Genomic DNA, 24578 nt, shown 5'->3' with positions numbered 1-24578 from the left:
ATCAGAGTCAACTAGAATCGCTGGCCATGGCAGGCTTCTATGTGCAGGCTGGGAATGCTACAAAGATTTGGAGGTAAGGGTTTGAATTAACTTACGAGGCTTTTCCAATACTTATTTCCCCTGACTACTCCTCTGTGACATTCTTGTCTTTTGCTTCTCTGGCATCTGATCAGTGATAGCAGATGCAGTATAAAAAAAAGTACTTTTTAGTGTTGTTGTTGTTGAAATTCACTGGACTACTTGTAGGTATTTCAGTTAGAGGTGCTTCTTTTGTGGCTCAGATCCATGTTAAACTCTGCATGACCATCTTCTCAAATGTTAAACGCTACTTCAGTGTAACTTCCTTAATATCCTAATATACCACAGGCAGCTTTTGTACAGCTGAATTAGGACTTGGTTCAACTTGGGTATGGTATATGTGCATACATTATTTTGTCCCGATCATACCTCATTTGCAGATCATTCTGCCCTTCGGAAGACTTCCTGTTTGTGCTACATTTTATCAACATGTTAACATCTGACTTTGTAAATTCCTTATATTCTCTAAGTGCATTAGAGCATCTATAGTTCATCCTTTGGAGAACAAACGTAGAAGCTTTGTTGCCTATGTCTTTAAAAAGAACAAAAAAGAAAAAAGTACAATCTGCTTCCTATATACTCATCTTGCTTGGTGTTCCTGTAGAAATACATGATGTATTTCTATAGGAACAATGTAAAGCATTTATTGAAATTTGTAGCCCCACAGACTTTCTGATAAGGGTTTTCCTATGTCATTTATCTTTTGGCTATGAGCCCACCATGTACAGCTGTGGATTTACTAAAGAATTAGAGGCTTGGATATCATCTTCTCCTGACATGTGACAGCCAGTGTAGGGACATGTGTGTGATTCCAGACATGGAAATGAAGATAGCTGCTAAACACCTTTCCTGGGTTTGGCTGCATCTGCTTCTGATGAGGTCATTCATATATAAAGTAATCTGGCAGGAAACTTCTTGTAGGGATGTTTCCTTCACTGATGGGACTATACATTCTTTATTGTCCTTCAGAATAATGGATACTTTAAACACTATAGATGTATATGTGTGTGTATATATATATACACACTCTATTAAGCAGGTTTCATGGACACAGAAAAAATAGAAATTGTTCTGAAATCCTGATGAAGATATTGGTACTTGAAAATGGTTTTTGTTTAGTTTAACTCAACCAGACTTTCTTTCTTTTATGACTAGAAAACAGGTCTTTAGTACATGAACTTGGCTTTATCACTCTGAATTCCCTTCATTTTGGACTTCAAATCTCTTGTCTAAAATTCAATATTGCCTGCCCTGCTGCCTGGTCCACCTGGTTTGATATAGAGGATTCCACAAGTGGCGGTGGTAGGGAGAGCATTCTTGGTGTTTTACTCGATATTGTGGTTTTCTGAAGCTGCTCAGAGTGCTTTTCTGGCAGGTAAATGAACTGAAGGCAAATGAGGTGATTGCTGGTGTGTGAAGGAAGTCATACGTGTCAGCAGTGTTGTTTAGTTGTGGTCTAACTGCATTTTTAGAAAGCTATGCCTCATATTACACTCAGGAATATTAACCAGTTATTCAAAAGAAAAAAGACTTTTTTTTTCTTTTTGCAGCAGGTAGTAGATGCATGGAATTCCTTGCCAGCAGTGATTTACAGTCATAAGCCTACATGAATTCATTGAGAACTGACTGGGACAAGTACTTGGAGAAATGATTTGTTGAGGGTTACTAAACAGACGCTCCACATACTGCTTGGGAAATGTGATTAAATACTTGGAGGCTTGTACTCAGGGGAAGTATCTTACTGTGGATGCCCACTTGGGCCAAGAGGAAGTCAGTGCGAGGTGTCCGTGACTTCGTAGAGCAGGTGCGGGGCTAGGTTGAGCTAGATGGAACATTTGGCTGAAACAGTGCCTCCTTTCTTATGATCTGTTTCTCCTCATCTTTCTGCTGCTGTCAGGAAACTTTGTAGAAATGCAGCTCAGGCATGCCAAACTATGCTTTCCGTAGTTGCTGCTTATCTCTTCATTTTTCTCCTTTGTACTCATTATAATCTTGGTGTTTCTTCTCTGTGCTTGGCCTCGAGAGAAGACCTGTACCCCAAATTTGAGTCCCCAGGTTCCATTTCTTTCTCTGCCAAGTTTCCATAGCCCTTCCATGCTTCAGTTACTGTGTGCATGGAGAAATAGGGCTGCAGCAGCCGAAGGATGATCTCCAGCTAAGACTCTTTGCAGCAGTCCTACTAGTAAGGAAGGCAAAAGGGGTTTCCAGAGTGTATGACGCAAGCAATACTTGGTAATAGCAGTATGGGAAATGAGTGTGGGTGTGGGGCGTAACAATGGAGGAGGTTTGCTGAATTTTTGCTACTGTTTCCTTTATTCTGATGCTTCCTACTGTGCTTCCTACCTAATGTTTCAGTGTAATGGGCTGAATGATTTAACACTGATAGCTGGCTAAAAGCTGCCCTAAGGTAAACTTTATGCTCATTATTTTAGAAATTGTGCCACTTAGACAATATATTCTCAATTTAATGGTGGACTGGGCTGAGATGGGTGCACTGTGCCTTCAGAAGCTGCTGGAAGGTAAGAGAGATGTTGCGAGGTGCCTGGCCACCTCTGTCCCTGCCACCAGCTGCCCAGTCCAAAGTTGAGTCTCAGTAGCCAGTGGCTTCAGGGATGCAGACCAGGCATTGCCCCTTGGCTCATCTTCTGAACTGGCACCTCAAAGGGAAAAGTAACACCCGGGAGCAGTGGGAGCCAGCTCCTGTCTCTCATCTGGTTTCAGATATGGTTCTCCCCTCTCAGCCCCTGACACTCACTGGAAGGGCTGAGACTGCCAGACCCTTCACAGAATCAATTAGGTTGGAAAGACCCCTGGGAGCATCGAGTCTAACCCATGACCAAACGCCACCATGTCAACTAGACCATAGCATGAAATGCCACGTCCAGTCTTTCCTTTAAACACCTCCAGGCACGGTGACTCCACCATCTCCCAGGGCAGCCTACTCCAATATCTAATCGCCCTTTCTGTGGAAAAATTCTTCCTCATGTCCGACCTAAACCTCCCGTCACAGTTTCAGACTATGCCCTCTTGTCCTGTCGCCTGGGAGAAGAGACCGACCCCCACCTGGCTACAGCCTCCTTTCAGGTGGTTGTAGAGAGCGATAAGGTCTCCCCTGAGCCTCCTCTTCTCCAGGCTGAACAACCCCAGCTCCCTCAGCCGCTCCTCATAGGACATGCGCTCCACACCTTCACCAGATACGCTGCCCCTCTTCCTTCCCCGCCGTCCGCTTCCCGCTCGCTCTCCGGGCGAGGGGCGGCTCTGCCGGCGCAGCTGGCAGGAAGGCCCGGTGCGGGCAGGGAGGGAAGGGGAAGAGGCGGGGCCTGGAGCCCAGCAGTGTCAATAATACAATAGGGCTCTTGTGCCGCCGCCGCCGCCGCCGGAGGAGGAGCGGGTCGGGCTGCGGGCGCGCCGAGCAGCCGGCACGCAGGGCGGGAGCCGCCGCCGGCCACGGGCCCGGGCGGGCGGGCGGGGGCGATGCGCGCCGGCGCGGGACGGCACCAGCAGCACCCGCAGCAGGAGCCGCCGCCGCGGCGGGAGCGCCAGCCCTGACGGCCGCGGCCGCCCACGCCAGCGAGCAGGGCAGGAGCAGGCGGCGCCGCGCCGGGCCGGGCCGGCGGCGGGAGGTGAGCGCGGCCCGGGCTGCCCGCATGGAGGCGGGGCGGGGGGCGGGCGCCGGGGCCGCCGCGCCGGGCCTGTGCGGGGGAGGCGCCGGGCCTGCGGCGGCGGCGTTTGGCGCCAAGGCCGGGCCGGAGGGAGGAGGAGGAAGCGGCGGCGAGCGCGGGCAGGCGGCGGGCGCTGCGGGTACGTGGGGCGCTGGCGGGGAGCGCGCGGAGCCGCGCCGGGGGCGGCGGGCGGGCAGCGCGGCGGGCAGCCCGTCCCGCGTGGGCGCTGCGGCCCCGGCCGCGTCCGGAGGGAAAAGTTGCGGCGGCTCCGAAGCCGGGCGGGCGCTGCGCCCGCGGGGGGCGGCAAGGGCTGGGCGGCCCCTGGCCAAGCGCCCTTTTGTTCGCCGCAGCCCGGAGAGGCGGCGACCCGGCGGTGCCCGAGCCGGCGGGGCCCTGCGGAGCGCGGCTGGGCGTGGCTGGCGGGCGGGCGGGCAGACAGACAGACAGACAGACAGACAGCCGGGCGCTTGTCCGCCGCCGAGCACCGCTCCGCCGGTATGTCGAGGAACTTGCTAGAACTGAGTTTGACAATGAAGCGCTAGCGCAGCCCTCCCGCCTGCCCGGCCGCGCCGCCAAGGTAAGTTTTCTCCTGAGCAGCGGGGGTGGATGGCGCCCCAGTGCCTCCTTTGCCTGTAGGGAGAGCAGCGGGAAGGTCCCGACTTCACTTCTCCAGATCAAACCTTCCTCTTCTGCATGGTGTTTGCTTTAATGCTGTTCATCGTTCTGCAAAGGCATGGCTTCGTTCTACGGATATACCGCGACCGGTATGGTTGGCGGCCGGGGATGTAGAGAAAGTAATACTTGCAAATAATAATGGGATGATTAAAGGGAGAATTTGGTACAGGGCACTGTAAAGTACATCTTAACAGGCAAATAAATGACACTTTTTTCCGTCTTTTAACTAGAGTTATTTTATAAAAAGCATTTGTAGTTATTTGAGGAGTTCAGCTATTGTTTGCAAATTGTTATAATGAGTGGCTACGTATTTTTATTAAAATATCAGTAAATTTGCACCGTCCTTCAAAGCCCTATGGTTTTTTTCATGTTCAGGAGAAAAGGGATGCTGAAGACAACATCCAGTTGTGACTAGAAAGCCTTCAATTACTACACACTAGATACTTGAAAGCTGTTGTACCTCTCGGTTAATGTAAAAGAGCCTTTGCACTAAAACTGAAAGATTAAGAGAAATGTATTTTGTCCTGATGCTTGCTTGCAAGATGCTTAATCAGCAGCCAACTTTTTACGTCAGGTTGGTGCTTGTGGGCTGTTCTGTAGAGCATCTCGAGCACACCTGCTCATCTCTGCAAAGTGAGACCGTATCATAGTGATGGTTAGAGAGCTAGCTTGAAAATGTGAGAGCCTTAGGCCAGAAAGGGCGACCTGAATGAAAGCATGTTTGCATAACTTCCAAGCTTGCTACAGAGTTCCTTAAGGAGACATCAGAAAAGCCTTTACCTGCACTTACCAAAGGGAGAGAATGCCATTTGAAGTCGCTTTAGTTAAGAATATACCTTTTCAAAGTAAAAGCAGGCTAGTACTTTTAGAATCTAAAGTTTGTGTTGGCTTTTGGTTTTTTTTTAACTGAACTTCTGACCTCTTTTCAGACTAGACATGACATGCCCTGTTTTTATTGCGAGAGGAGGAGAAGAAAGCTTTCTTTGCAAAACTTGGACTTTAGATGCAGTAAAAGTAATCAAAATAGCAGAACCGTTTCTATTACCTGTCCTTCGTTTGATGTTTCCTCTTTCTAGGTTCCTTTTACAGAACAAGCCTCCCTCCCCCAGCAGGAGAAATTCCTCTGAGCTGGGTCTGACTGTAGGTCTTTTTTTGCTTTGTGTTATGTACATGTAGCAGATAACCCACAAAGGTTTGCTAGAGAACTCATGTAGGAACATGGGCAGTGGCATTTATTGGCAAGGATGCATGTTCATTTGGGATCTCATTAAAATCATGGAAATCCACTGTGAATGTAGGAGCCTGAGATAGGTCGATCGATCGATCTATCTATCTCAGTGTAGTGGTAGAGTAAACCCAGCTGTTTTCTTCTCTGCATTTCTGTGGACTTCCTCTCAGCAGTGGAAAATCAGGAAGTTTGTGTTTGGGATTTATTGGGATACCTGGGATTGTTGTGGACTTTTTGTTTTGATTTTTAGAATACACATAGTTTTCATTGACCTGGGTGATTCGCTAATGGAGAAGAATTTACACGAAGGCTTCTTATTTACAATTGAGTATTGTTTTTACCTGTACAGTTTTATATGTTTATACACATGGGCAGAAACACGTGTGTGTGGTCACTGTAGTAGTAGCTACTGCATGCTGAATGCTGTAGAGCATTTTCCCCAAGAGCTTGCTGCAGCTGGCCTGGAGGATGTCTTGACTGGTGCCCTCAGCTCTTGGCTAGTGTGATGTCAAGTGTCCAAGGCCTTGGTGAAGGTGGCTGGATTTTTTAGGCCTAGTGGGGAGAGGTGAAGTTACACCTTGTACAAGCTGCCTTGAGTTTGAAACACTCCTACAGTGTTCCCTGTGGTGTATTTAAGTAGCTTATTTCAATATTTGAAATTAATTTCTGACCATCATGCCTCACTGGGTGAGGAGTGGGACATGGTGTCTGCATATTTTTGGTTAGCTTGGCAAGACACGAGATGTATCTGGTGAAGGAATGTGCACCCATTTCTGTAGTGCATCTTTTATCATCCATGGATGGAAATGTCTTGTAAACGTCTGTTTCTGTGGTTTGTCTTTCTCTTTTCATCCCTAGAAGTCTCCTTTAGAAGTCGGTATGTGGTTTGGGGGGCTATTACTTGAATGGGTTTGATGGTGCAGTGTGATGCCCACTCTTCAGAAAATACCAGGCAATTTGATTGCAAAGAGTTGTATTCAACTGAAATTTAAAAGTTAATACCCTGTAAAGTATAGGTATCATTCTCTCAATGCATTTTATAACCTAAAGTTTACTGTTTTGTCTAGATCAGTGGTAGTATTTTGTCTTGTTCAGTGACTTCTTTCATTATGGACAGAAATGGACTGAGCCAAAACTTGCTGTTTGCATGTGCTGCTTAGACTCTCCACTCCCGCAGTTTTTGTGGGAGCTATAGCTAAGGGGACTCAGGGTGCTTTTCAATCCTCTGGAGAGGGGAACCTCTGAAATGGTGTGGTGTTTCTCTTTTCTGAAGATTTTAAGTGCCTATAACGCTTGAGGCTTCATGTAATTGGACACATAAATGCAATTTTTACATACTTTACTTAAAATGGAAACTAACAAGTTAATAATAGCTCTTATCGGGGGTATTTATGTAATGGAAGCCAACAGATGCTATTTGCATCTTGAAGAGCTGATATACAAAATGTTATGTCAAGGCCCTGGCAGGTTTTGTGCTGGCGGAGGCTGGGTCAGGTGGGAGTGGGAGATGCTGGAGATCTGTAGGGCTTTATGGCACATCTGAAAAGTGAGATAACTATATGAAATTTTGCATTTTAGCACATAACTTATTTTAATCTAATGCTGCTAATAAAAAGAATGTGAGAACTGATTTCTTTTATATTTATTCACGTTAAATGATCAGTTACACCTGTCACTTTAAAATTACTTTTCTTTATGCTATCTTCTAGCTGCAACTGCACATCTGATATTCAGAACCCCTAAAAAGTGTGTCTATAGATACTATTTTTATTGATACTTCAATTTATTTTGACTACAAGAAGGTATCTGGCAAATAAGTTTCAGAAGCGTAGTGTGACAATCCGGGCGTTGCCTTCTGTGGAAAGATGCCGATATAATTACCAAGCACCTCCCTGTTTCCCTGGGCTGTTCACTCTTTCATATTCATTTGTTTCAAAGTTACCCCTGTCTAGATGACATCTGAACTTTTCCAACATTTAATATCTTATTTCAGTGTGTAGGAGACCAAGAATTTGGGGATTAGAGCAGTCTGGGATGTGTGATCTTGGACCTAATGAAAGCTCCTGCATTTGTAGAGCTATAATGCAGGCTTTATTCGGATTTAAAGGAATGGAAGAGACCCCGAGCTGTGAGCATGACTGCGGAGGCTCCACTGGCACTTGCTTAGTCGCCCTCTTCGGAGAAGCAGGAGAAGGTGGGAGGATAAGCTCGTGACTGCTGATGCTATTTGTTATAACTTTCTCCTGGATTAAATGCTGGGATGCTTGCCTTAGCTTGTTAAACTTTGTTTGAAAACTTTGGAGTGCTTTTCTTCAAAGTACACCTGTTACAGCATTAGATTAAAGAGCTATGTTTCTTGATTATTGAATTGAATGGTGGACATAACGTATTGTGTCGTTAATGCCTCTTTGTGTTTTAATTAGAGCTCTAGGAGATGTTAAAAAACAGGTTTATACACATGCTTGACTCGTTGCTAAACTGAATATGCTTGTCACACAGTGTTGAGGGAATTATGTATTATTTTGCTAATCTACTGTCCAGGGCTTCCCTCAGTTGCCTTTCTTTCCTTTTTCCTTTTTTCCCACCTTCCTCTAAAAAGTTTTTGCTTGAGTATTTTCTGAGGGTCTGTCTTATCTGCTTAAAGCTCCTGACTGTTGATAGCCTTTGCTGGTGAAAGGCTCAGGCTCTTGCTCATGTCCTAGAGAGCAGTTTCATGCCTGCACAAGTGGTTTGGTGCACAGCAAGTCCAACAGCTTCTGAGGGTTAGCACAGTGCAGTGGATTAGTAGAGGCTGGGATGCCTGAGATGCCCCAAAGGGAGGGGTGGTACCCCACACACCAGGCGCTGCAAAGTGAAACAACTGACCAGGAACATTTATTGGAAATAGTTACTTTTGTGTGACTGTGTTATGGAGAGTTTTCCAAGCTGTGTTTAAATTTTCAGGCAGTTCTTGTTTCAGAATATGCTGTTGAGTTGATGACAGAATAGTGAGAGGAGAACTGCATAGGAGAAGTTCTGCCTGGGTGCTGTCTTTTAATTGTGCCATGTAGTTTATCATGTAATACTGAATGACTGAAATTCTTTAAATATGTAGATAAACGATGGATTTACTACAAATGTTAGACAAAAGTTACAGTAACGTGGCTGTTCATAAGCGCTTGAAAACCATAACTGAACTATGAGCTTTCATTCATACCACTTAAAAAATACAAGTATTGGTTTAACAGACCAGACAGTTTTTAAATAATGCTTCCTCTATAAACCATGGTGGTATTGAGAAAATTATTACTTTTAGTGTGCAAATATTTAAATCTTCCCCTACATATCAAGTATAGCAGAATAAAATGGTAGTATTTTCTGTCTGCTGATATGCAGAAAACCTGACATCTTGAACCGCTGGATACAAAAGTGTATAGGAGAAATGTGTACCCTGTCAAGGGAGGAAGCGTCTCTAGTGGAACTCTTTGTGTTGTTTAATTCTCTTTATTTGTTCTGCTTTTAACTGCTTGTATTTATTAATATTCTCTCAGTGTTAGTTTGCAGGCCTTGATATTAAAGTGGCTGTAGAGGACTCATCATAGAAAATAGTGCCCATGTCCTACGGAGATTTTGGCTTTAATGAAAAAAACAAACCAACCAAAGACCTTCTGGAGCTTGAAATGCTCAGTATGTGAGTGTGTTAGAGACACACAGGAAAATGTTAGGCTCAGCAATTATCTGGCAAGGAGGAGCCTCAGCAGAGAGGTAGGAGTAATACCTCTCCCACTCTTATTAATACTTGGATAGAAAGAGCAGTAATAAAGTGGTACTCGTCTTCCTGCTTTCATACAAATAAACTCTTTTCCCAGAAGGAAAATAGTGACTGAAATAGTGATAACGAGTGATTACTCTGCAGTGCAATGTAAACTTGTTAGGTGTTGTTTGATAGGAGGGAGAAAAAAAATGCTCATTTCAAGCACAGATAATAGCTTTTTATGTTAGTTTTTTGTTTGTTGGTTTTGGTTTTTTTTTCAGGAACTGCTGACCAGTGCTCTGAAAAAGGAAGGGTACTGGTTGTCAGTGTTGGCGCTGTGCTTTGACATCGTTAACCTTGTTTGGGGGAGTTCTAGCAACTCTTCAGCTTGGGCCTAATTCAAGAGCAGTTGTGTTCTTTTACAAAAATCAAATTGCCTGTCATTTAAGCAACTGAGAGGGAGATACTTAAACCTGATAATGAAGTTGCAGTCTTCCTTATGTTAACAACGTAATCATTTCCATTGTAGCATGACACGAGCAATCTTAAGAAGTAAGTGAAGCTTTTTGCTTGACAAATTTGAACTTGAAGCTCGGAAACAGAATGTGCTGACAGTGAGGGAGGAACCAAAAGTTGATCTTAATATAAGATACATGTTTATGAAGAACAATATTGTAATGGCTGTTGGTGTACTTAGGAAGTAAAATTCACTTCTGCTTATGGTACTGATTCTTTTATGGAAGTTATTTTTTCAAAATATTATGCCTGTATTACAAATACTGATTTTCTTAACTTTCTTTGGTTAGTGCTTGTTCACTTTTTTTGGATAAAAGAAGAAAAAGATGAAAAACCTGTGGGATGAAATTATTCCATATTTTTATACAAATAGAAATGGTGCAAAATTATTTTGTGTGCCCTTTGCAGCTGGTATCCATAAATTCAGGTGGTTTCATTTTGGTCCTTGTAGTTTTGTTCTTTTTAATGTATCATACTATAATTTCCAGTGATATTTTATGAAAATTGTAAAAGTTTTTCTTTATTCAGGTATTTTTCAGATACCTAAGTTTGTTGAAGTTAGTAGTAAACATATTTTTGATCCAAATACTTACTTATACAGCTAGTGTACAAAAAATTTACTTACAATGGCAACTGAATGAGATTTTGCCAGTGACTGGCAGGTTGCATTCGTATCTATTTCTGCAGTTTTGATGGAGATCTGACTTGCTTTATTTGGTTGTACAGACCTATGCAGAGACAGAATATCTGTGGTACAATACTGTAGAAAATGGGACTCTGCCCTGAACTCCATGAAAGAGGAGGTTAAAAATTACTTTAGGCTTCAGTACTTGGTATTCTTAGTAGTCCCTCCTTTGTTGCTTAAAACTGAATACATATGGATCTGATGCATGATGTTTTCGTTTTTCTTCCTCTGTATATGCTATAAGACTTCAGAAGGTGGGACATAACTTATTAGAAAGCTTACACTCCTGCCAATCAGCTCAGTATCAGTCAGAGCCCCGTGACTCCAGTTACGTGGATTAACCTGGCTTAAGTGCTGTCTCAGAGCCTTTGTTTGGCGTCTTCTATGTACTTGTTCTAAATTTTCAGAAGCCTCTATACGTAACAGCAAACAGGGATGTGCATTAATTTAGGTTACTGAAACCTAGTAACTTTTGCAGGTGCCATTTCACTCTCTTTTTAAGATTATTGAACTACTTTTTTTTTCTGTGTGTTCACTTCTGTGTGCTTGAATTCCACATTTGAATCAGTCCATTTTTGAAGTATGAATGGGTTAAGAGTAGGAAAAAAAAGTCTGAAGAAACTTAAAAAAGGAAAAAAGTAAAGCCTCAATTGCAGATGAGAACTTGAATATGATTTGTAGTTCTTACTTATCTCTCTCAGCCATCCATGTCTGATGCCTTTGTAGTCTCCCTTTGGCTGTCTCCTCTTCTTTTTGACTTAACTTTCCAACTTTTTCCTTGTTATTGGAGAAAACAGTGTTTCCAGTGAGTGTCTCACAGTCTTCTTGGGACCCTATAAATCATCTAGGTCAAATTAAATTTTTTTCCTGTACCAGACTACAGACAGTATGGACTTCCAGATTGTTTGCAGTCAACCTGAAAGTATTTTGGCAGACTTGTTGGTTTGGGGTTTTTTTTTGTGTAAATTTGCTCAGTCTGATAAAGGGGGCCTTTTCCTTCACCTTCGTTTTTATGTGAGGTTTTATTTTTCGTGGCTGCTACATTTGTGGGGGTTTACATATATGTGTATGTACAAAAGCACCGTGCACCGAAAATTCAAGTTGTATTTTTAAAAATTCATTAAAATAAGTGTTTGTGATATAAAACTTTTTTTCTGGTGAATGCTGATACTGGTGTGATGATTATTTAGCTACTGTTTAACAAAAAACCCTTCTATGTTTTGCCTGTACATAGGTAAATTGTGCTTGGTTAAGGAAGTTAAATCTGTGTGTTTGACTCAAACACACATCAGCAATTGTATTTACTTTGGTACAGATTATAAGAGTGTTTCAAAACAAACTTGATTTTATACAGGGAGGAACTGCTAGAAAAAGTGAGACAGTGGCAAAGCTTTGGTTTAGTGGAGTAACTTTTAAAACATATAAATGCATCCTGGTTATTTATAAGGTATCAAATCCTTTTTTAACCCTTTGCTACCCTATGATAATTTTTTTGGTCAAAATGATTTTTTTTTCTTTCCCCCTTTAAATAATTGTAGGGAATCTATACTAAGCTCATTCTATCAAAGAAGTCAGCTTTCATAACAGTTTGAAAGGTGTTGCTCTGGTGTTACTCTGTTATATTGATCTGATTGGTCATGTACACCTAATTCTGAAGAAGTGGTATTAGTGTCAGCCTTTGCACAAGGGCTGTACAAGTTGAGCCAGCTTCACTCCTGTACCAGATTCCTTTGGTCATAACAAAGCATCTTTAGAGCTATCTTTTACAGGTTTTAATGTCACATTAGGGTACTCTCTGGCACCTCTGCCTATTTGTGGTCTCTTATAGGCTCGTAGGGATTTAATCAGTCAGAATTGTGGATTTAACTGCATGATGGCAATTCTCAAAGGAGAAAAAGCTCAGCTCCTTTGTTTACTTCTGCTTTTGAGCTTTCCAGGTCTGACAGGATTATAGAGGTTTTTGTGCTTCAGGTAAGCAGAAGTAATGTAAAACTCTAAGGGAGCAAACCCTCTAAGGGAGCAAACCTATTAAGGCAAGTTTTCTCTTTTTTTTTTTTTTTTTTTTTTTTTGAAATGCCAGTGTATTGTGAAGGGCTATGTTACCTGCTGTCCTCCTTGGAACTGGTGAAAGCCCATCCATAATGACGTGGGTGGGAGAGTATCCAAGTCTAGTTTTATCCCTTGTTAAACAATATCAGAAGTTTTGCCTCCATAAAGGCAACAGCTTTGCATAGTGGAAGTCTAACATTAATAAACTACAAGAAATTAGAAAGGTCTAAATATTTTAGACAATTCTGTTAAAGGTTTTTCCTTTTGACAGTAAGTTTTTCTGACAGTGGGTGCTTTAAAAAAGGAATAGTTTTCTTGCATTGCAACTTGATCTTGCAACCACCCACCTATCCCCAACATATTTGCATCAGGAGATTTTTAGGAGAAATAAACTCAGTTTTGTCATTTAGGAATTCTGCTTATAAATTCATCAGATAAATGTTCTGCTAATTTCTGGCTTTGTTTTGGCACTGGTTTTAATTCCCATTGACTCCACAAAGACCAAAGTTTCCATGCTTATTTCTCAGAGCTTGTCATACATTTTGTCTAAGTGAGTGGGAATGACTTTGGAAAAGGATTGACACAAGTTTCTCCTTCATAGCAGTAAAAACAAACCCAACACAGCCCTTTCCAACCATTTAAGATCATCTTCAAGGAAGAAGTCATATTTGGTTGCTGCTATGGGAGTTGCAGCCACAGAGGATGAAGTTGATGAAGTCTTGTTTACTGTGTTATAGTGTCTGCTGCTTCATTAATCGTCATTTGATTGTGCTCCAAGCCTTGTGTTTTTGCGGTCTAAGTGCAAAGCTTGGGTGCTTTATTTATTTATGGAGTTTCTTTGCACGGGAAGGTGACAGTTTGAGTGCTGGTGTGGTCTGACCATAAAAGACCAGAGAGGCTTTCGTTATGAAAAATCAGAAATACCAGTGTCCCAAGTTTGATAAAGGGTGTCAAAAGTACTTTAAATCACTGTCTTAATCAAGTGAAGTTAACACTATTACTTTTTTCTTGCCCCTCCCCCCCCCACTTTTTTTTTTCCTCTGGGAGGTGTCATTCCGGTAAATACTGACTAAATGGTTTTATGTGAGGTGAGCTGTTTATGATGGTTATTTTTCTGTGGCCACTGAGACCCCCTTAAGGGCCAGGAATATTCAGTATATGTACATTTACTCAAATTCCACGTAGCTGAAGCAGTTGAAGAATCTTGAAAGAGCATGCTCTGTAGCCTTTCTGAATCCCTGTGTTGTACACTGGTGAGCATCACAACTTAATGTATCCAGAAAAGGAGACAAATCTTTTCTTGACTACTGTCATCCAATTGAGAGGTAACTTTCCTCCTATAATCCAGACATAAATTTTTCTCAATCTTTTTGTTTGTAGTTTCCTTTTTTTCCTACTTGCATTGACCAGGATGGGAACAGAGGCTCCGCAGGCTCATTTGTTGTGTAAAAGTGGGTGGTGGTTTGAGCCACAAGGTCCTCCTGACACTCCCCAGTAACTGGTGGTTGGTCATCCTGCAAATAAATGGTTGAAGCAAAATACCACAACATAGATAAGAAATGCTTGCGCAGACTGCTCTTCTGGTGAGGTGATGGGAATGACCATAGGATGCTTGAATGCTGTAGGTAGGCAGCAGCAGAGTTGTGCAATGGAAAGGGTTTGAGGAAAAGGGAGAAAGCACTGGGGCAGACTGGACAGCAGAGGAGGACTGGGAAGATGGGATGAAAACTAAGGACTGCCTTTGTAGATGTGGCAACTGCTGACACCTTAACGTGATACTGAAATTGATGCCTGAAGAGTGCATCTGGGGAGAGGAGGAAGAAAGGTCCAATCATGTCTCTGATTCCTGAAGATATCCATTTACAGGACTGCAAATCAGTAGTTCAATCTGTGAGAGGAGAGATTTCTGGCATCATTCCTTATTTGGTGTGTGAGCTGGGTTTCCTGAACATGCTGGGCACTTTGAATCGCACTGTAAAGACCTTTCCATTTGCTTCATGAGGAGTTAAAATCTTGGGGGGTTTGCTGTTTCTTGTTCCAGAGCCAGAGCTGTAGCTTGAAGGCATTGAAATACACAGTTTGGTATTACTTCGGTCCAAAGTTTAAATATGTCCCTTCATATTTTATATTGTCATTGTGTGGAGGATCCACACACACTGCTTTTAGCATTTGTGACTCTCTGGTGTGTGTGATGGGGTCATGGGACTTGCTGTGGAGAATATGGAAGTGGCATAGCTGTGCCATCAGAAACATAACATCTGTTATCTTACCATACTTTAGAAGTTCTCACACTTGAATAGTTTTATTTCTTATTTTAAGATCCCCACTAAAAGTCCCTAACTGTGTACAAATATAGTTGCATTAAATAATAGAATTTGGCTATGGAAAAAGATGCCTCTAGGTCATCTAGATTATTGCTTCTGAAATGTTTGTTTGAACCTCCCTTGAGAAAATAGTGTGGAACAGTACTGCCATCACTAAGCTACAGGAAATGCACACGAGCACATCTGTTTAGTACAGGAGGTACAACTCGAATGAGGTGGCTTGATACTTAAAATCCAGCTGGCCAGCATGTGGCTGTGGCTAACAGCAGAACGTGTAATGTTCTCCTTCCTCAAGAACTGCATCTATTTTGTTTTGCTCCAGATCCTCATAAATAGCTTGTTTTTGCTACTCTGTGGCTCAAAGACCTGTTTTCAAGTTCCTGATAGTAGGTAGTGCCAAAATACTTCTGTTGTTTCTGCCTGTACCCCATTCCAGGCTTTGTGGATCAGGAAGCCTCCTGCCTGTATTTTTATCTCAGTTTAGGTCTTGTACTGCAGCATTCTGCCTCATGCATTTGTATTCTCTTTCTGCTACATTCCTCTGCGTTGAAGTGTGTCCTGCTGCAGGGAATACCCACTCTTCGGAGAGAGATGCATCCTGCACCAGGCTGAAGTAACAAGTCTCCTTAACATTTCGTCCCGCAAAAGAGGAGGAGGGACCTGAGCTGCTGTGTACTAACTGTCCCTGCATGCAGCTGTACACCATAGCATCCGGCAGGGATATATATGTGTGTGTATGTATTTATATGTATCTCCTTCAGTCTCTGATGTAGGGAAGAGAGATGGAATGGTGGAATAGTTACCTGGGATTGCTTTGCTGTCACCAGCATGCAGCGGTACTCATGAGTTCTGTGGAGTAGCTGTTGCACAGTACTTGTGCTCCACAGCACCATGTCTGCATGGTGAGGTGCAGCCCTCAGCGCAGACAGTCCCAACAAACCACTTTGTGCAGTGCTCTTTATACTCAAGTCCCCTTTATTGTTGGCTTGCCCTCCGGCTGGGTTGAGAAAAGCTGAGCTCTGTGGAGCATGTTGTTTTGGCAGCGCAGCAACCAGGACTCTTGTCCAGTCTTTGTTTAAACGTCAAGAGCTGCAGCTTTCAATCTTCCCCCTGGGGATTTGGGTCAGCAGTTCTGACTCTCAGGATGTTTCCTTAATGCTCAACCTAAACTTCTTGGTTTTTTTCTTAAATTTATCCCATTGCATTTAATCTCTTACAAACCCAGGCTTTTGTTTGACTAATTCTAATATCCTACCTGTATATGAAGACTGTAAACAACTTTGTGTCTTAAAGTAGGTGTTTGTAAGTTAAATCCTGTAAGTAGCTTTCCTCCATAAGGGCAATTTTTTCAGTCTGACTCAGTTTTTTGCATGTATATGTCAATTGTGTTGTGTAACAATTATTTTCAAGTAATCAGTAAGATGTTTTGAGTGTTTTGCAGAATGGTTGGCACTACACACAAGCTAAATAACTGGTGTGTTGGGTCACCATCTGAGTGCCTGGGGCCCAGGACTTCAGAGCATTTCATAAAATGTCTTGATGTTACTTGTTAGTTGCCTTATGAAACCTATCCTTCTAGACATCCTGCTGCATTGTTTGTCTGAAAGTGGGGTAAGCTGCTGTGGGAAATTGTTTTCCCAGCAAGTTTTAATTGGTTGCTGGGAATTACTAAATCACTGCTGCATAAAGGTGTCATGAAATATTTTTGTGACAGTGGAAAGAAGTGAAGGTACTAGAGAGTTGCAGGCTTTACTAAATGCTTTCAGTGTCTCTGATCTACCTTAAGGTGAGATGGACTATGTTTAGATTTTTACAATGAAATTGTGAATTTATGCTGAATTACTTTGTTGGCTAAGCCAGTGTGGAAGAGAGATAAAAATTGAGAAGCTGCAGAGTACTGTAGTACACTGTAGTTAGGACTGTTTAGAAGCTTGTGAAGAAGAATAAACAACAAATCAGTTTATTACAAGCAAAAATCCAATACTGTTTGGTACAAAGACTTTGTAGGGATTTTACAAGACTTTTCTTAAAGCTTACTGACTTTTTCTTTTCTACCTCTAATCCGTGTAGGGTAAGTATTGCCTGGAAATATCTCTTTAGTTAAATACAATGGATACTGTTTTGATATTTGGATACTTGTTCTATTATGATTTTTTCAGAACTACAAGGGAGAGAGTACCATTACCTTCCTGCTTCATACTATATTTATAATCTCAAAAACTACTAGCTTTATTTCTGATGCTGTCTTGGTAGTATTAAAATTTTGATCTGCCTTTTGTAAGAGGTCTGTGTGATGTTACTGGTAGTCCATGGGGAGCTGTCTGTATATGCTAGATACCTGAAACAGTCTGTAAAAAACCTGGAAATTATAAAATGATTTTCTAATACCTTTCCCATCTAAGCAGCATTATATCCCTGGGATTATTTATGGAGAAGAAGATGTGGAGCATCACAAGACCGACTTTCTGATTAATTTTTGAAAGTAATTTGTGAGGTAGGAATTGCACAGTAGATGATACAAGTTATCAGGCAACCCGTATTACCAGAAGCAAGCTAAGGGAGCATGGATTACCTGAAATGCTCACAGGAATGTTTGTAGCTGCTGAGAAAACTGAGAGGATAATTGCTAATTAGTTTCAAACAAGACAGGTGAATTAATATTTGCTATTAATGATGTGGGTGAAGGAATGAGGACTCCGTTCATTCAATACCCGAATCAAGTGGGATGGAGCTACATGTCTACTTGAGAAGATGCTTTGAACTTAAGAGTTACTTTAACAGATTGGAGAAGGAGCCTGGAAGGAGGGGTTGGATGGGGCTGAGCAGGTTGTGTGAAGGGGTAGCTGTCTTCAGCACGAAGGTTTGGCTGCACACCTGCAGGCTGGGAGCAGTGGGCCCAGCGGCAATAACTGCTCACAGCCAGGACATGAGGCAACAGTCGTGCTGTTGCAAAAGCAAAGGCATTGGAGTTTATACGTAGGATTATTATCTGCAACTCATGTGGCAGTAAAGAATGTTTTTCTGTAAAAAGAGAGGAGCATTTTGTGTGTAGGGAAGGATTCAGCTGGGAGACTTTGTCCAGATTTGGACGTCACAACTTCATACTGGTTTTGCGTGCCAGCCCTGGAAAGGGTGGTGGACAGCAGCAACTAGAAGAATCAGAAATGTAGAAAATGTGTCCTTTAAGCAGGGGGTGAAAGAACTGGGTTTTATTTAGTCTGGAGAAAAGACAAGGACGTATTTACAAGAGAGTTCAGTTATTGTTCAAACATAAGGTTAACTGTGTAAAAAAGAAAAGGATGATATCATCAGGGCCCAGTGCAGGGAGAGACCTGGTAAAGGCTTGAGCAGCACAGGGGAAGATGTGTGCTTAAAGTGCTGGGACAAACTTTGAGGGTCACGCAGCGTGGAAGGGGCTCCCTCTGTTATGCAGAGTCTGAGTTCTTGGTCCTATCTAGCTGTCCTTTTTCAGGACTCTGACAGACCCTTTTTTCTGCAACCATCTCTGTTTTTGCAAATGGCAGTGCCGTGTGTGGGATGGTTGACAAGAAAAGCACGAAGCTCTGTTTTCAACCAGCACAATTCTTGTTTTGGTAGCTTGGCTGTTGGTAAGCACTGTGGTAAATTACAGAGAGAGCGATAGTATAACAGTAGTGATAACTGCAAAAATAGATCTGTGTTCCAAGTGGCCTTCTGTTGTTAAAAGTTGTATTTTAAGAAATAAATCTTGCTGATGCTTTTTTCCCTGGTGACGCTTAGTTTCCAGGCAGTATTTATGAAAAGCTACTGTGCATTTCTAAGTTTTTCTGTGTCTACACAGTCCTTTAGTTCCTATAATTTTTTTTCCTGTTTCTTCATGCCATAGTTTCTGTTGCTTGCCCATTAATTTTTCAAATGCACCTGGAGATTAGGAGTTTGGAGTCTGTTGGCACAGTCTGTGTGGAGGGGAGGGTGAGGAGCATCTTCTATGCCTTCTTCACCCTGCTCCTGAACTTACTGTTCTTGGGGAGGTTGGCACTCTTCTATTTTTTTTTTAATCTGTTGGGGAAGCACCCCCTGATCATTAGTTTGAGGTGACTTAATTTAATGTTTCTCAATCAATATGTTAAGACTAGCTTTCAAAACAAAGGGGGGGGAAACAGTGTTTTGTGGGGGCAACTGTATTTTTCATCCTATTTTGTTTATTTGTTCATGGTTGTGAAATAAGTAAAGTTGGGACTGAGATTATGACTCTATACTGTAAGGATTAGAGAAAGAAAAGAAAAAATTAGTTGAACCTTCCAGTATTTCAGAGTTCATCTTGGCATTTAACTGAGCAAATAAATGTGTTTTTAATGAAGAGTTCAAAAATATATTAGTTTTGTGGTTCAGCTGGGAGGCAAAAGCTGTGGTTTTGTTCACACTTAAAAGTTGTAGGCTGTGTTGCATTTTAATGATGCCATTTGAGCTGCCACAACCAGGGCTTTGCTTGTGTTTCTATGGAAAACTTATATTAAATGGGTTCAGTCGGGACATTAAAGAATTATCCCATAATGAAATGTGTCATAAGAAAAAATCAGTCAAAGTCATGTTTGGAAAACTTAGCCAGCCATTTTTTAATTATTTACTTATTTTCTTCACTTGCCTGCCCTCCTGCAGTGTGTTTTGTGGGTGAGGCTCTTGACATTTCTTAGCTGGAGGGTAGAGGCAAAACACCAGGTGGGGTAGTACCCGGCAGAGCAGCAGTGGGCTGTTAAAGCGAGCCCCTCCCTGTGTGTCAGGTGTTTCTGCTGCACCTGAGCTGGGTCCCTCTGGATGGAGATGGGAGGCTCCCGTTGATGCTCGTGCCAAGTGCACCATCTCCTGCACAGACCCTGTGGTTTGCTTCAGGCCATGTGTGTGGTGGCAGAGGGTATCTGCTTATCTCAAGTTAAAAACCCGATCCATGTAGTGTGATTCATGTTTCAACAACCTTGGCTCTGGTACTGCTTTGATCTACAATCCTCTTGTGTTGCTCAAAGTTAGTTGCTTAATGTGGGGTATAGCCAGAGTGTCAGGAACATGGGAAGAGGAACCTAGGAAAATTTAAAAAAAAGAACTCCCAAACCAACGAAGCACTTTTGCTGCCCCCCCCAAAATAACAATACACCAAATACACAAATACTAAAAACCCCCAAAGGCAAAACTTCAAATCAAAGAAAATTAGTAGAGCCAAAACTTCAAAATTTTGCACAGTCAATGTACAGGAGCTGTAATATATTGTGTTCCCCTTCTCCTTCCCCCCTCCGCCCCCCCGCGATTGTAAGGAAGTATTTTCCTTTTATTTTCCTTTGATGCCACAGCCTAAGTTGAGCAACAATAGTTTTAATAAGTAATGGGATGTGTGCCACTCCTCAGTGGGTGGGTGTTTGTATCTTTTTCTTGTACTGCAGATGGGTGGAGGAGCGCAAATGTTAGAGTGTGGTGCTGACACTTTGGCCAGAAACTGCCTTATTTCAGTTAGAAAAACATTGTCATATCCCCTTATTTTGTTCTTGTTCTTCTGGCAGGGTATGCAGTTACCGCTTCCTTGGTTTACTTGCAGTTTTGCTCTCTAATACTTTCTATCACAGCTCGTAGCTGTCCTGTTTTTGTTAACTTTTTGCTTTGAGGCACGGGATGGACTGCCTGCCAGGACAGCCCCTGGTCTGGCTGCTGACATCCCTGAGGAGTGCTGCAACTCATCTGTTGGGTGTGATGGCTTTAATGCCTTTGCCAGGTGCATTACAATAGGGCACCAAACATACCTGTGCCTGATCCTGCAGGAGGGCAATGCAGGCAGTTAGTGCAGGGAGAAATTCCTTCTGTTCCCATACTTAATATTGCTCAAGGCTCAGGACTAGATTAAAAAGGGCGAGTAAGCAGAATGCCTGCCAGGGAAGCTAAGCTATTCGGGATTGTCAAGGAGAGGTCTGGAGGAATGTAGTGAGGAATTAAATCAGGAGCCACATGGAGCTTTCTTTCTATGCTTATTTTGTTTGCCCTCCTATGAATTTATAAGCATGCATGGTTCATAGAAGACCCTCTTGAATGAAGAAAGCATCAGTGTATAAAGAGAAATCAACACCTTAAGCCAGATGAATAAGCATGCATCTATCTGAATGTGTTTGTTGAAGTGTTTTTATTCCCAAAGCAGGATAGAGAAAATACTAATTAAAATTTCATTTTGTTGGTATTGGTAAAGTTGGTTTCCATTCATGTTAAGAGGGATGGCAAAATCAATTTTGAGAATATTCTTATAAATTTGTTTTTAGTTGTAATGCTTACTGCATTTATATCATAGTATGTGCACATATAGCTGATACATTTCATTTTTACAGATATTAAATGAGAATTGTGGAATTTAAGGCTTTATACTCTGGATATGTCCCTTGGTTGGGAGAGTTGCAATAAAAATAAAATACACCCTTCACTTACTTGCCAAAAATTAAATTGTAGCTCAAACATGAAATGCCTGATGTCACTCCTACTACCTAAATAGCACTCCTTTCATTTTTTTAGGAGCTTGTGATGTCATCAGCTGAAGCGAAAACATCTACCTCATGACCTGGCATGTAAGTGAAGGAGGAACTGATACTTAAAAATAAATAAATAAATGTGTGTGTTGGTGTTTACAATGTGTAAATTGAATCTATATACCTTCAACTTTCAGATGTCACCTTTTAAATGAAAGCTTTCTGAATTTTTAAAGGAATATAAAGTCTTTTAAAGAGGAGGAAGTCATAAAAGAAGCCGTTACCAGTAACGTTTCAGCCTGCAGAACTCCTTAATAATCTCAGTTAAAATCTATTTTATGTATCCCATAATGCTTGAAATGCTGGTAAGCATAGATGGAATAATTTTATCTTACCTCAATATTTACACATGCTGCTTCAACCCATTTTTATTCTGTGCTTCTTTTCTGGATATGAATTCTGATAGTTGTGATGAATGCATACTATACACGGTGATACCCTTCCTAAAATTAAATACTCTGCTTGCAGAAGATTTAGATTCTTGATATACTCAAGATACTTCATAGTGAACTTCCTGCAGCTTTGTGACACTTCTATTTTATTCCCTTAAGTAAGCAAAAATATTTCAATCCTCTGCAGAGGCATTTATAGATTTTTTTTTTTTGTCTGCCCACTCTCTGCTTTTCTTTTATGTGGCTTTAGAGGATTAAAGTGCAGTCATTGCTTTGAGGGGCCAATGTCAGCGGTGAGCTGAGTGTTCCTAATTGGTGCCAACACCTGTCCCTCATTATGAAGCCTTGTTCAAGCTGTCCGGTGAACCGAGGTAGCTGGTCTCCCCTGCATGTCTCTAATGTGATTATAAAGCCCTCTCCTCATGCAAGTTTTATTACTTATTCAACTTTTGGACTGATGTGGAAAGTGAAGCTAAGCTGAGCCATTTGGCTGGCTACCAAAGATCATAAGGAGTGCCAAAGAGAAGGGATTCACTCATCTCAATTTCAAGAATTTTATTTCAAAGGTTGCTTCTGCTTTGACTGTTTAAATTTTTAAAAAAGGGGGGGGGGGAGGGGAGGACTGGTGTTTTTTTTTGTTTTTTTCTAGTTTTCAACGTCAAATAGTCTGAATTTAGAGACCAGATCTACAGACTCCAGCTGAGCTGTGAACATCTGACTGCAGCTGCTATTGTGCATAACCCATTGATTTTCTGCAAATAGAGCTTTGGCCTTGACTACTCTTGCACCATCGCTTTGTCTTCAGGGGGTCAGGGCGTAGCAATTCTTTTCTACACAAAACCAGCATCAGCCTCTCCTCCCACTTGATTCTGTACTGTTAGCAGGGCTACGATGCATTGTGCTTTGCCATTGCAGTTGGAAGAGATGACCTCAGATTTCACCAATGAAATTAATGGCTCAGATGAGATGGATCACTATCATGTTTGGGCTTTACAGGCAAAAGTTTAAGCATGGTTACGTTTTTCTAAGTAGTTTAAGTTTTTAAGCGTTTAGCTTGTAGAATTCAAGTGTGCAGCAGTACAGTGCTGGCTGGAGGTTTTGGGTTATTTCCCTATGAGGGAGGAGAAAGACAGAATAACTTCAGATGTGTATCTTGGAAAGGTTTGAGATAATAAACCTGTAAGAATCATACGAGAACCCTGTTAGTTATCCGGATTTGGAAAGCCGTAAGAAAATGAAAGTGTAGTGGATTCTTAAACTTCAGACGTGAAATTGGAAGGATAGTTATTAAAGGGATTGAATATCTGCAGGATAGAAGAGAACCCAAAAGAAAATCCTGAGTGGATAGAGCCCTAATATGCATCTAGGCTGTATTTGTACAATTGTTTATTTGATTTCTCCTTAAAAAAAAAATTAAAAATCAACAACTCAATTACACTGGGAATGATCTAATTTTTTACGTAATAATTTTGTCCAGAATGGTTCTATGAACAGCAATCAACAAACTTTAAGGGCAACAGTATGTCAAGTGTTAGAATCTCTGCTGGTTGTGCTCATCATAATCAAAATCTCATCTAATAAAAATTCTCATTTCGATATTTATCATGGCCCTACAGACACCCATCTGATCTGTAGTCCACAGAGGTCAGGTTAGGAAGTGATCTATTAAAAAACAATGAAATCCATAGCACAGAGAGGAATTATGAGTTATGAGTATGTCTGGTTTCGGATTATTTCCCTTACTGAATTAGGCCAGTTGCTTTCTCCAGTAATGATCAGCAGTGGACACCTAGGGAAAGAAAGCATTATAAAATTCTATTGACTCTGTTTCTTGTAAAATTTTGGTTTTGGGACTTCCAGCAGATTGACATGACATTGTGTTTAATAGCCCTTGTTATCCATTATGCCTAATTTTCTTTAATCTCTTTGCTTTTCAACCTCTACGATATCCTATAGCATGGAGTTTCTCAAAGTCATTTTGTACATAATGACTTTTTTTTTTCTTCACTTAATTACTTTCCCTTGAAGTTTCTTCTGTAACTTTTTGTGTCCCTTGCTTTCTGGGCTGTGAGAAGCAGTGAGTAGTCTCTTCATCCTGTTGCTTCTCTTTGCCACTTAAAACAGATCTCCCCTCTTCTGCATCCTCCTTTCACAGATAGTCTCAGTCTATTTCATTTCTTACCCTAAAGCCATGGCAAACTTTATTCTAGAGTTGGGGTTTCACATTCTGCAAATACTTCTCCAGTGGTGTTGAGGGGAGCTAGAAGATACTGTGTCATAGGTTAGCAAGCGTAGTCCCTGAAGGGATGTCCTTGCTAAGGGCTGCTTACAGCTTCCTCTGGGACTTGATAGAACCTATCAGTGGCCAGTTTGAATATGGACAATTCTTTAAGCCGCTTAAAGTTGTGACCACCTCTGTGATCCACACTTAAGAATAGAAACCCTGAGGCAGACTTTCTCTCTCTCGTTTCCGGCGCTGGCACAGGTGGCTGCGGGCCCCGTGCGGGGGCCAGCGGGCCCAGCCCAGGCCCTGCTCGGGCCAGGCCGGGCCACGGCCATCCTGGAGTCGATGGACCTGCTCCACACATGGAGCCCCCTCCCCCCAGCCCCCCCCCCCCCTCCACTGCCATAAGCCACATTCCAGCTGCAAGGCCGAGGTGACATTAACCCTTTTAGTGCTGTGAAGAGCTGAAAACCTGAGGA

General features: G+C 42.1%; 1 protein-coding gene across 5 annotated transcripts in view; it reads left to right on the top strand.

Moving 5' to 3' along the window:
- The first annotated feature begins 3686 nt into the window (after positions 1 to 3686).
- The window catches only part of JADE3 (jade family PHD finger 3), a 66362-nt gene continuing 45470 nt past the window's right edge, over positions 3687 to 24578 (top strand). The window contains exons 1-2 of one of the 5 annotated variants that reach the window (XM_032100240.1): positions 3687 to 3701; positions 21470 to 21522. The gene's annotated coding sequence lies outside the window, so the exon portion shown is untranslated. Of the gene's footprint in view, positions 3702 to 3862; positions 3880 to 4192; positions 4318 to 17427; positions 17445 to 21469; positions 21523 to 24578 lie in introns of those variants that run through there. The other 4 variants (XM_032100238.1, XM_032100239.1, XM_032100241.1 and 1 more) reach the window with 4 other exon arrangements.

This window comes from Corvus moneduloides, chromosome 2 (assembly GCF_009650955.1).
Source record: "Corvus moneduloides isolate bCorMon1 chromosome 2, bCorMon1.pri, whole genome shotgun sequence".
Classification (NCBI taxonomy): Eukaryota; Metazoa; Chordata; class Aves; order Passeriformes; family Corvidae; genus Corvus; species Corvus moneduloides.
Note: the sequence above shows the minus strand (reverse complement) of the source record. Positions and strands in the feature narration are given on the sequence as shown.